This window comes from Acipenser ruthenus, chromosome 3, assembly GCF_902713425.1.
Source record: "Acipenser ruthenus chromosome 3, fAciRut3.2 maternal haplotype, whole genome shotgun sequence".
Taxonomy (NCBI): Eukaryota; Metazoa; Chordata; class Actinopteri; order Acipenseriformes; family Acipenseridae; genus Acipenser; species Acipenser ruthenus.
Window position 1 is genome coordinate 78,888,120 of NC_081191.1, and position 14,007 is coordinate 78,902,126.

Sequence of the window (14,007 nt, forward strand, 5' to 3'; positions counted from 1 at the left end):
TGCGCCTGGCACAGGGTGCCTTGAATCTGTGCAGGGCACAATGAAATCTCAAGACTATCAAGGCGTTCTGGAGCGAAACGTACTGCCCAGTGTCAGAAAGCTCTGTCTCAGTCACAGGTCATGGGTCCTCCAACAGGATAATGACCCAAAACACACAGCTAAAAGCACCCAAGAATGGATAAGAACAAAACATTGGACTATTCTGAAGTGGCCTTCTATGAGTCCTGATCGGAATCCTATCGAACATCTATGGAAAGAGCTGAAACTTGCAGTCTGGAGAAGGCACCCATCAAACCTGAGACAGCTGGAGCAGTTTGCTCAGGAAGAGTGGGCCAAACTACCTGTTAACAGGTGCAGAAGTCTCATTGAGAGCTACAGAAAACGTTTGATTGCAGTGATTGCCTCTAAAGGTTGTGCAACAAAATATTAGGTTAGCGGTTCCATCATTTTTTTCCATGCCATTTTCATTTGTTTTCTTATTTACAATATTATGTTGAATAGAAAATCAAAAGCAAAATCAGATTTCTATTAAATATGGAATAAACAACGGTGGATGCCAATTACTTTTGTCAGTTTCAAGTTATTTCACAGAAAATTGTGCATTCTTCGTTTTTTGTGGAGGGGTACCAACAAATTTGAGCACGTCTGTACATGATAAATCGAACAATACTGAAACGGTAGAGATAATAATATAAATAAGAAAAACAAGTAGGTCTTTCAACTGTCTTACGTAGTTTTTTTTTTTGTTTTTATATATATATATATATATATATATATATATATATATATATATATATATACATATACATATACATATACATATACATTGTTTACTGCACAAAATATACTTCTAATAATGCTCAGAGAGATCTAAGTCATGATCCTGCTCCTAAAACCATTTAATGTAGACCAGGAAGAGCAATGCCAAGACAGAAATGTATTAAAGATTTTTGATATTCTGCCCTTACAGCTGAGATTTGATTTTAATATGGAATCGATAAGGGAGAACAGTTCCAGGTAGATTTAAGTTAAGGGAAATCATGGGAAACGGTGCACAATTATTGTCAATGAATAGGTCTTTAGAGACTGTAATGCTGCTTCTATGCCCAATACAAAAAGCAGAACCCCCCGTGAAGATAAAAACCATTGATATGCATCCACAGGGGAGATTAACAAAATTGCTTGCAAGCCAAAATGGTTCCTAAATTGTGCCCAAATCCAGAGACAACTCAACAGTATGTACTGAAATGAGATGTAAGTAAACAAAGAAGAGAGATGTGGATTGACAAGAAGCTGCTTCCATGTCTGACCGAACTAGAGTGACCTGTTGAAGGTGGTTTAAGTTTAGAAAAATCAATTTTATCTTCTTTAATGCAGAAGCCACATTGTTTGTCTGCTTGTGGCGGGGTCCCTGCCCCTGTGCATAGTTTTTGTGTTTTATGTTGTATGTGGTGCACTGAGTGTGGGTTATGTAGCACAGTGATTTAAAATGTATATTTGTGTTTTAGCACGGGGGATGCACAATCACTTCACGTGCAGATAAAAGGTGTAGTAGTATGTGGGCACGGGGATTGCACAAATTAGTTCATGTGCTTGGATTCAAGTGAATGATTAATTAGTAATTGAATCCCAGCACAGCTGTATATATAGAGAAACAAATCACTCACTCTGGGTTTGTGTGCAGAGTGGAGAACGGGAGAGAGAAGGAGGCAGAACTTACAAAACCAAAACAATTGCTACTTACTCACCAGTCCTGTCTGTCTACTTCCAGGCCTGACATCACCACCAGCCAGCCTGTTCACACTGCTGTATGAGGAAGCTCCTTTGCAATCAATGCAATTTCAGCAGTAGAAATCCTGTTGACTTGTAAATAAACAAAAAGTTTGCAATTTGGCATCAGAGATTTTTCTGTCAGCATTCCATGAACTAAACCAACCAATATTTTATTGCCCAATTATTTTACCCCCGATTACCTCCTCAATTTGGAATGTCCAATTATTTTTCCCCTTACCGCAGCAATTCCCCACACAGCTCCAGAGAACCTGAGAAGGTGTCCGCCTGAGCTCACATGGCGCCTGCCTGCAGGATCCATTATAGCAAGATGAGGAGAAACAATCCCTGCCAGTTTTACCTCCCTATCCCGCAGGAGTGTCAGAGCTAATGCGATGCTCCCTCAGGAATCCCCAGTAAAGACAGCAAACTTGCCCTCCCTTGACTGTATGAGACACCCTAAACACCACAAAGCCATGCTTTTACCAGGTAAGTCACTCAGAACCCTAACCAACCAAGATTTTATATAGCAAGCTGATACTTCCTATAAATAAACAACATCATGTACAGCTTAAGAAACACACTCATTTAATTATTTAATTCAGGACTATCATTTGCATTTGCCACTTCCGTCACACAGAAAAAATATATATTATCTTATTTAAAAAACACCAGTAAGATTATCTAAGTGAGACAGAAATGTTTTACGAAGGGGTCCCCGAATAGCTCACCTGGTAAAAGCACTGTTGCGCGGCGTGCAAGGTTGAGTCATACAACCAGAGATTGCAAGTTCGAATCTTGGTTATGCAAGGCAGCCAGTCTTTGCTGGAGACTCGTTCTGCAGCGATCCCTACAGGCCAGGAGTGAGCTTGGGGGCGGAGATTTGCTGGGCTTGTCTTTGTCCTCCAGAGACCGGTAGCCTGCGGACATCTGCTCTCAAGTTCTTGGGTGTAAAAATATGCCAATTGGGTTGTGGGATTGGAGGACCCCCACTGAGCCTCAGTGATTGGAGACAATTAAATATTCTAAATTAAAAAATAAAAAAATAATGAAATGTTTTACGATAAATACTGGGACAAGCCATGTTCAATACCAATGTCTATCCCATTTAAACAATGAAAATATCAGGTAAGTAACAACATGTAGACAGAAAGTCAATACAACTATGAAAGATCTCTAATAATGAGAACGATCAAAGCAGTACAGTTTTTGAGTATCTGCCCTTCTTATTGACAAAGGTTTCTTTCAATCATCTATTCCCATATCAATCATCACTCTAAAGGAATACAGTGTTATCATTGATGAACACATCACTTAACCCAAGAAAAATAAAGGTAGACTAGTGTTTTCTTTAGCCGTGGTTGTTCACTTTTTTTCAAGCTGTATCAATTGTTAAGTCTATCCCCACAAATCTAATGTAAAAATTCAACTTTTATCAACTTGGTAACCCTCTCATATTAAGATATGCAGCCAAACTGATGAAAATGATTTACCTGCTAGTTTATAAATATCGGCATTTTTACAGAGTGAAATGCCACTATAGAGCAGGGCCTTTAAGCTCCCCATTTCCTGCTTTAAATCCCTGTCAGCCCTCATGTAAGCTGGAAACTGTAATCAATGCTTGCAGTAGTCATAACATACAATTGTATATTTTACTCATGTAATAATCAAGCTGCTGTTTCTAGTGAGGAAGAAACAACACTACTGTTAAACTCATTCCAAAACTTGATACAAGGAAACACAATCTTTCTAATGATCATTAGATATTAGATATTTCTGCTGTATTCTTTGTAAACAAGCTGAGCTTCCCCTACAGCAATTAGTTTCTGAAAAGGGCCATCCAGAGGTCACAAGCAAATTGGCAATCTGCTAAAGGGAACAAGTGCCTTTGGGTCTCGATATATGTTGTAAAAATTAATTAGTATGTAGAATAATGGTTGCTTTCAACTATCCCTGAGTTCACAGCATTTTTGTTGCTTAGAAGTGTGAGGAATATACATTGATAGCAATACAGGAGTGCCCACAGCCATATTAAATGAAACTGACACTTTAAAAAACACTCAGAAATGCACTAATAAGGTAAGGGTCCCAGGAAACCTTATCACAAGCTTCCAATAACAGGACATGAAAACCTCTATTATCCATACTAACTGGTATCGGGAAGTTCTGGTATAATCAATTTGTTCAGATAATCAAAATACATTTTGTAACACAAAAGTGTTTATACAAAGTATCATTTTATATATTAAACACATCATTGTATGTCCACTGAAGGGGATATACAGACATATATGAAGCCCCTAGTTAGTACAGGCCGTTCATAACTCGTAGAGGCAACATAGATGTCATACAGAAGACTGTCATGTATCCTTTATAATACCCTTACGGAAAATAACTTAAATTTTACATATATTAAAAGCATTATATGTTACACTATATACCTCTTATTTTTCTTCATTTTGGTTTTTCTGTGTATGCATATATGTTCGTAAATAAATTATATGTGGATTGGTTATAATATTGGCCTGATTTATAGTATTTTTCATATACCGGTAATCACTTTATGTATTACTATATGTAACATACAGTGCTCTCCATATATTTTTTTTATAATCTGAATATATGTTTTTTGTAATATAAATGTTTGTTTTTTTTGGTTTTTTTTGGGTTTTTTTTTAATAATCTAATTCATTCAAATTATTTGTCCCAGAGATTCTGATCATGTGGCACAAGATGGGGCTGTTCACTGTGGCTTGAATGGTGACCATGGCAACATAACCCTAACAGCGCTTGTCTTGTGCATTTGATCCACATTGCATATACTTATAATATATTGAAAATATGTGTTCTTTCTGTATGGGTACATAATAAAATAGGTAGAAATGTACTGTACTGTAAATACCAGAGATAGAGAGTGGCTTGAAGCATTTTCTGTGACAGTGTGGCTGAAAAGCATGAAAATATTATAGTTCACTGGTAAAATCAAAGTTAGTCAAGGATTTACTGTACATTACACATACATTATGCATTATTATCTAAATAACTGGCACAAATGCCTGTTTGATTACATATAATATGTTACATGAACTACATACTGTATCTGTTGCTTTAATATTGTGAAAATGTACATACAGTATAACTGTATACATTATATAACAAATGTTTTCTCAAATATTATAATATGTTGGTTTAAGTATCATTTGTATTATAATGTTATGACTTTTGTTTAAATGCTTACTGTTCAGAAAGGTCATCAAACAAGTTACACCAAATTTGCATGTACTGTATTTATTTTTTAATTTTTTTATTTGACCTTTACAGAACTGCAAATGTTAATGGATATGAGTGGTCACTGATCTTTAATGTTCCACTAATGTTTCTGTTAGCGTTTAGTACTATTTCTTTCTTAATATTAGTGCTAATACCCTTTTCCAGCAAATGATCTAACCCACAAAAGTCAGTAAGTGTCTTTAAATTAGTGCTATAACAAATGTTCTTAAGAGCGCTTTGTGAAGTTATTTGGGCTGTTCCTGTGTTAATAATATAATCTGTGCAATCCGCGAAGTTCTACGATACTTTTTAGCACCTTCTCAATGGAGCGTCATTAAAACCGGGAAAAGCCAGCTTTTAAAAAATGATGTATTAACATTCTTATACACGGGAGTGATTATTAGAATTATTAAGTCATACACCAACATACTACACATTCCTATAAAAGAATATCTTGTACGAATCTTGCAGAAGGCTTATGAACCACATGAACAGACTCAATTGAAATGTTTGATCCGGATATCAGATTGGACTGTCACATAAATAATTCTGATTATGTTGCAGTGAAAGATTAATTTGGTAACATTTTAATCAATGCCCAAACAAAATGTATGTCCAAATTTAACATGCACCATAAGTTAGTTTTATAAAAGTTCTTTAAAAATATGGTCAGCTGTATATGCTGTGTATATCCCGATGAAGTGGGCCACAGCTCTGTGGATCACATACTAATGGATGGCTTGCGAATGATCATAGAATATTTAGATTATATAACAAGTACATAGATGGAGTAGAAAAGAAAGTGTATGTGTATACCTTAATTAAACAACTGCCTTTGTGGAATTATCTGCTTAGCAATGCAGCATCATTTGGAACATTTGGATGTTCTGTTACTGAATATAAATGAATGCAAGGTAGATTCCAAAATGAGATCTGGTTAAAAAAAATTTAAAAAAATATTAAACTCCCAACATTTTTTACAGAGGGAATATTTATACACGGGCAGCATTAGTAAATACATGCTGAAGGCTGAATAAGTGTATCGGGTGATGCTGCATTTATGCACTGCTTTTGATATCTGTGAAATTTTAGAAAGGATGCCGATATTGTGAGCTCAATGGCAGCTAGTCTAGCACAGGTATAGTGGTCTATTCTGGGTAAAGGAGGCAGAGCCACAGCAGGTATGGAACTTTAGTAACAAAATAGAGCTGTGCTGTGTTTGAACTGAACCATGGCACACTGTAATGCATCCAGGAATGTGGTTTAACTTTATTGCTATAATTACAAATTTATCAGTATAAATGTATGGTTGAGGGTATCCACAGTACCCTAGGCTGGGCTGGATTTCTGCTGGTGCTGCGTAATAAACACATGGTATAAATATCTGTGCTCAGATTGCAAACAACCTTATTGTATTGTATCTTGATTAAACGCAAGTAAAGGTCTGTGTTTAATAATTACATTTTTAGCAAGACTATTGTCCTGTTGTACCTTATGTCATGTGTTGTACTCAAACAACCAACAGTTTTTATAAAGATAATGATATTGTGTCCGAAACTGGATTCTAAAAAACAATTTTGTAGTATAATTTCTTTGTACCCCATGCATTAACATTAGCATTTTAGCTGTAAGATAATTACTGTTAGGGGATAACACAAGTTGGTTCTGTTCAAAAAGCATTGTGCAATAACTGGTACATCGGTGCTTTATGAATAAAGTGCATTGTTTCTCAATAACCACAAACCATAGGCCACAAACACGTGCTTAATCAAGCATATAAAATATGCATCATTCAGGAGCTGGAACGGACATGTCTGTTTTAAGCATTTAGGTCTATTAACGTCTAATTAATCCCATTAACTGCCGATTAAAGTCTGATTTGCCTATTTCAGGTGAGCAGCTTGAGCGGTGCAACAAGGGACTAGAGGGGCTGCTTAACAACACTTCTTTTGTTGATAGTGACAGCCACTGTGTGAGTGACGTTACCTTTGCTTTGTTAATTAGGCCATAAGAGAGGAGGAATGTGCTATATTAAACAGTTTATTTCTATATTTTTCGATTTCATATTTTTGTATCTATCAGTCAAGTGTTGTTGCCCATTTGGCACGTTGCTTGTTTTTTGTGATTTATCTTTTAAATCTCATGTTTACCTAATGTTACTTATCCTGTTTATTTGAGAACGACACCTGACATCACTGCCCAAATTTCAAACCAAACAAATGTGGCTTTGCAAACCCAACCAGGAGTTTTTTTTTTTTTTTTTTTTTACCGCTGACTAAAGATTTTACCTTATACAATTAGCATTGATTCAAGATTGTCTGCTACATCTAAATCAAGACCACTGCACATGGTAAAATATAATTCTATTGCATTTTATGTTGCCGTCATATCAAAACTTTTATTGGTTAATTTTTTGTGTGTTTTATTTACAGGAAATACCACAATCTTGTCCCGTGTTACTCACCAGGATTCCTGGTATATAGCCCACACTATCAAAAATTAAAATGATGTGACCGATGATACTGTAGATTCACAATATGAAAAAACAAAAAACAAATTATCTTCACTATGGTATGGTGAAGCCGAATCAGCTTTAATGTGGAGTTGTAAATCCAAAGTGCTATTGGCATTCAGCAGATAAGGGACATAATGTAGTATGATTAAATAGTTTAAAGTATAAATCTGTACTACTGTATATTACTGTAAGTATGGCATCTGTGCAGATTTGTTTTTTAGTGTGTAAAACAGCTCATTGAGCACCCCCTACATGTCTGATTCATACAAGTTTATTACAAGAATGACATACTGACAGAAAATGATATACAGCATTATACTGCATATACTATGTATAACTGTGACATTTCAAACCTGTACCAACTTCCTCTTTAAGACTGCACTATATGTTTTTTCTATGCCCCCTCTGTAATACACTGTACACAAAATCCCCTTTCTTCAGTGAACAAACAACTCTTAGTAAATGTGGGCTGTATCTCAAATACATCAAAAAATATAATTGTGTTGTATTGTCAAAACTGATTTTAAGCCTAATAAAGTCCATTACCAAGACAATTTCAGTTGTGTGTGAATGTAATAAACACCCTGACTCTTGTTGGCATGGTGAAACTATAGCCACCTGCTGGGCATTCTGTATTATATCTTGCCACCTGCTCTACACACATTATACACTATGGGGTCTATTCTGACATGATTTACGTGCTGGAAGAAGGGTTTACATGCCCATGAATGGTAAATACAATACTGGTACCATATATGGGCATGTAAGCCCTTCTACCAGCACGTAAATCGCGCATAAAGTCAGAATAGATCCCTATATGAACACATTACACCTGAATTATAAAAATAACTATTTTTGAAATAGATATTTGATATGGCCACTGCATACAGTTTTGTGCCTTTAAGAAAGCTAACATTTAACAAACATTTTGACGACAAAAAGAAAGAAAACATCATTTTAATGATACAAACAGTACTGATGCACTTTAAAAGTACATACAGCTAATAAAATAATTACAGTAAATCTTGTCTAATATGTATTACCATCACTTCTTAGATGTCACATTTTCCTATATGAAAGAGGAACACATTATGTTAGCCATGTATTTCATATTTTTTTCATAGAATTTATAGACAATAAAATTAGCAAACATATCATGCACTCTTTGTGTAATTGCACTTGAATGAAAGCATATGAGATGCATGTGTAGCTATCATATATATTTATCTAGAAAAAAAGAAACACTGTAAATGTTTGCCATAAAAGAACTCTCAAGGAGCTGGATGCATTGTCTCACATTTGAGTACCAATCGTTGTTTTTCTTATGGTGACTTAATTACTTCATGTGACTTTAAGAAGTGGCCTGGAAGTGAAGCACTGAATTATCTGCAAGGAGTGTTTGATAAATTCTTGAAATGAATTACCATTAAAATATGAATTCTCTTATAACATAATGTGAGTGCTTTTCATATAGGAAAATCTGAGACCAGCACAATTATAGCAATACATATATTAATATTTACAAGAATTATTTTTTTAGCACCATATACTTTAACTCTGTATTAGCCCTGGGGGTGATTTCCCTCTGATTTAGTCACCTACGTATTAACATTATTACTGTACAATAAAGAAACTAGTGGAAGGTCTGGAAATAAGCTCTGCAAAAAATGTATATCCATCAATGTTGTTTCCACAACCCAATGTGCCAAAACAGCAAGTGTTATAAAGGACTGAATAAGACAGTCCACTATGATTCCAAATTACATGTTAAATATCACAGAAGACCCTTCAGTCATTTAATGTTTATACATAGCAACTGTTTCCAGCCACGTTAGTAACTGATACTTGGACACAGATACCATTGACTATTTTCAGACCAAATTCTGAACCAATTGCTAATTTTATGCCAAAATTGTTAATTATGCTGAACTATTTGGTTGAAGAACCACTGGCGCTGCTGTTGACCTGCTGCTGTTTCTGTAATCTCTGTCTATCTTTGTTTATCTAACTTTCCATCAATCTATCTGCTTCATTGATCTATGTATCTATCTTGACTTGAACTTTACAATGTATGCATAACACAACAAAACACACATCAAATTATTAATGTGACACCCATGGTATAAATAAGTGCATTGTGCAGATTTTGAGCAAATTTAATCTGAAAGGTTTAACAAACAGAATATGTGTGCAGTATTTTAACAAGATTATAAACACCCATAGTACAAACTATGTACCTTAACGAACAAGCACATCAATCAGTGTACTTATAGCTACTGAAAATTAATGTATTTAACCACTTGTATGTGCAATTGCATATACAGTATATTATTATTATTATTGTTATTATTATTATTATTATTATTATTATTATTATTATTATAGTCACAGTAGTCGTAGTAGTCATAGTGCTGTATGTTTATATCTCTATACATGTATACCAGCTATGTTCAAAATTGACTTCATTGTGCTGACAAAACTAATAGGGGATAGATAGACAGATGTCGACATACAGTACAGTATTTGACAGTATGTATTTTTATATTATTGTGTTACTTATATATATATATATATATATATATATATATATATATATATATATGGCAAATCAAAGGGCCGGGTGATTAACGGCAGGTTTGTGAGGGCAGAGCTAATAAATGAGCTCTCATTGAAGGGTGGCCAGTTAGGGGACTACAAGTCACAAAATGGCCGCCCCGGAAAAACTACAATACCCAACAACAATGGTAGATTTGCAAGGCGGGGCTGACCCATATAAAAGGGGTCAGACCACACCAGGAAGTGAAGAGCAAGCAAGGAGTGAAGGTTGGTGGAGACTTGGTTGATTTGTGCTGTGCTATTGTGATTTACATTTGTTTGATTTACCATGTATGACCTGGACTGTTCAGATTTCCCTGCTGGCTGTTTAACCCTGATTTACTGAGAACCCGACTTGTGAACTGAACCCTGCTACCCCGACCACATGTGCTGCCTGGTGCAGCACGGGAAAGAAAATACATATACAGGTACTGTCCTATTGGAACTAATTTTCTGTTGTGTGTGTTAATTTATGTTTATCTCCCGCGCCGTTTTGTGTACAAGTTCTAATAAACCATAAGTTTCAGAGCAGAAGGAAGCAAGTTTTCTTCCAGGACAACCTTGTACTTGGCTTGATTCATGCCAAAGCTGTCCGATTCCAGCCTTGCTGAAGCACCCCCAGATCATCACTGATCCTCCACCACATTTCACAGTGGGTGCGAGACACTGTGGCTTGTAGGCCTCTCCAGGTCTCCGTCTAACCATTAGACGACCAGGTGTTGGGCAAAGCTGAAAATTGGACTCATCTGGGGGTGCTTCAGCAAGGCTGGAATCGGGTAGATTTGTCTTTGTGAAGGACGCATGAATCAAGCCAAGTACAAGGTTGTCCTGGAAGAAAACTTGCTTCCTTCTGCTCTGAAAATGTTCCCCAACTCTGAGGATTGGTTTTTCCAGCAGGACAATGCTCCATGCCACACAGCCAGGTCAATCAAGGTGTGGATGGAGGATCACCAGATCAAGACCCTGTCATGGCCAGCCCAATCTCCAGACCTGAACCCCATTGAAAACCTCTGGAATGTGATCAAGAGGAAGATGGATGGTCACAAGCCATCAAACAAAGCTGAGCTGCTTGAATTTTTGCGCCAGGAGTGGCATAAAGTCACCCAACATCAATGTGAAAGACTGGTGGAGAGCATGCCAAGACGCATGAAAGCTGTGCTTGAAAATCAGGGTTATTCCACCAAATATTGATTTCTGAACTCTTCCTCAGTTAAAACATTAGTATTGTGTTGTTTAAAAATGAATATGAACTTATTTTCTTTGCATTATTCGAGGTCTGACAACACTGCATCTTTTTTGTTATTTTGACCAGTTGTCATTTTCTGCAAATAAATGCTCTTAATGACAATATTCTTATTTGGAATTTGGGAGAAATGTTGTCAGTAGTTTATAGAATAAAACAAAAATGTTCATTTTACCCAAACACATACCTATAAATAGTAAAACCAGAGAAACTGATGATTTTGCAGTGGTCTCTTAATTTTTTCCAGAGCTGTATGTATGTATGTGTGTGTGTATATATATATATATATATATATATATATATATATATATATATATATATATATATATATATATATATATATATATATATATACATATATATATATTAGTGCAGGGCTATAAAACCTGGCAGGTGGATGCTACCACCAACCATATGGGGTGCTTCAGCTGACACCTCTAAGTGTTTTTACATTAACTGCTAAATATGGCCACCATTCATCTTGAGGAGGGTGTCCATCCTCAAACACAGCAGAATGCAGCACCTCCACAGGGATACTTCAGCATGTCTTGATAGATGGTGTCCTTTAATTTGGTTCCACATATCTTCCACAGCAGTTGTTTGAAGTGGACAGATAATTTTAAGAACCCCACCAATTTTTTTTCAGTTTTAGCCTCTAACAAGTTATTTGTGATTTTGGAGAAAATACATATATTGTAGAATAAATAAGACTGTTTCACTTTTGTTTATACTGTCTATGCAAGCTGGTCTCAAACAGGTAATGGAATCGTTACTTAATATTTTTAACAATCGTCTTTTAGTTTTCCTTTTTGTCATTGCATATATATTAATTTATAATGAATGGAAGCAATTTTTAAATGAGCCCACTTTTCCATCCAGTATAGACCACTGATTGTATTGATAATCTCACTCAATCATTTGAAAGGTCCTTGACTCAAACAGGGACTCCTGACTTAATTTCCATCACCCCATGTCTCTAGACTCTCATTCCCTCCCAAGTGGATTCCCTTCTATCTTAACTGTAATAAATTAAACAGCAATACTAGCCAGGCTGGCAGCTGATATAATTACCCATCAAGTTATACATTTTCTACAGTACACTTATTTGTTGAAATGTACATTCTCAACACATTGTGGTGCCGTATACCTTTCTTTCAAATCTAAAAATCAAAGATAAATTGTCTTACTCAAAAGACATAGAATTACAAAAAGGGTTTTATTTATTTGCTGCATCTTCTGTACAATTTGCAGCACAAACTAACAGTACCCTGAAACAGACAATGGTACATACTGTATCTCCACAGAAACCAGAATTCATAAGTGCCCTTCAAGAAAAAGAAAAAAAAAACATGAAACACTCATACAAGACCTGAAGCAAATTTGAAAAAGGCCCCCTGATTCAACTGTAGCAAGTATAGACACCTAAACCATTATTCTAAAAGAGCTTGGTCGAGCGAGAATGAGGACCCAATTTTGGTATTAAAACAATGATCACTACTACAGCTTTATAGTGACATCATTTAATGTGCATTTTACAAAAACGCAAAGCTGCAGGAGTACACTTTTTTCCGTAAATGTAATAACTGTTTCCATCCGTCTTTGTTTCACATACTTGTAATTATAAATAAATACATTAAAAACTATTTTTGACTCGCTTGATCAAAGCCTTAATTTGCTTTGCTTATAATTGACAACTTCTTACAGGCAAACTCTGCATCTTCTACATGTTCCTAACAGTTAATGTATTACCTGTTTATCATATAATGTGTGTTCTCTTACATTCTCGAACATCGTTTCTACTTAGATTATTATTTACTATGTTTACCAACTATTGCAGCAGTAGTCCATTTCCAACCAAGCTAACTGTGCAGCTGTAATTTATGTCCCCTCTGAAACTGTGATTTTGGAGAGATTTTCCATTCAGTAACTCATATTAGCCACAGTTATAGAGACTGAATAAATTACAGTTGCTAGTGTTCATTTATAAAAACAAGCTCTCTTCAGAAATCCAGCTTCCGAAAGTGGTTCAAAAAGGTACATTTTTTGCAGAAAAAAAATTAAACAAAACAAAAAACACTCTGCATAGCAGCAACGTACTATGAACCCAGATGTACAGTATCCTGTTATTTACAGACACTTACAGGAGCTGTACAATTATGTGGACTGCCTATGCCTCCTAATGGCCTGCTCCCATCAGTCACACGCTACACAATATTCTCCCAGCATCTGCATCCAGAGATGTATTTTACAGATACAGACTACCGTCTTTATCCACAAATCCAGACATTAACAGTATGAAATGAGGTGCCTGCCACAGTTTTAAATATAATCGTATTTGATACTGCAGTGGATTTTTAAAAATCATCCACATCAGAAGAAAAGTGAAGTAACAGTTTTAATTTATTGGCGCACCTCTCAGCCAGAGATTCAGCACATAAATTAGGAAGCCAAAGCCATCAACCTTTATCTGTCTTGTACAGTCCATTGGATGATGGCTAAAAAAATTAAGCAATGGCAAGAAGTGTAAGACATGCTGAATTTGAAATTTGAATCATTCCTGCATTTACATTTGTTTGATACAATCTACAACAGAAGCTGCCTGACTGCTTTTTAA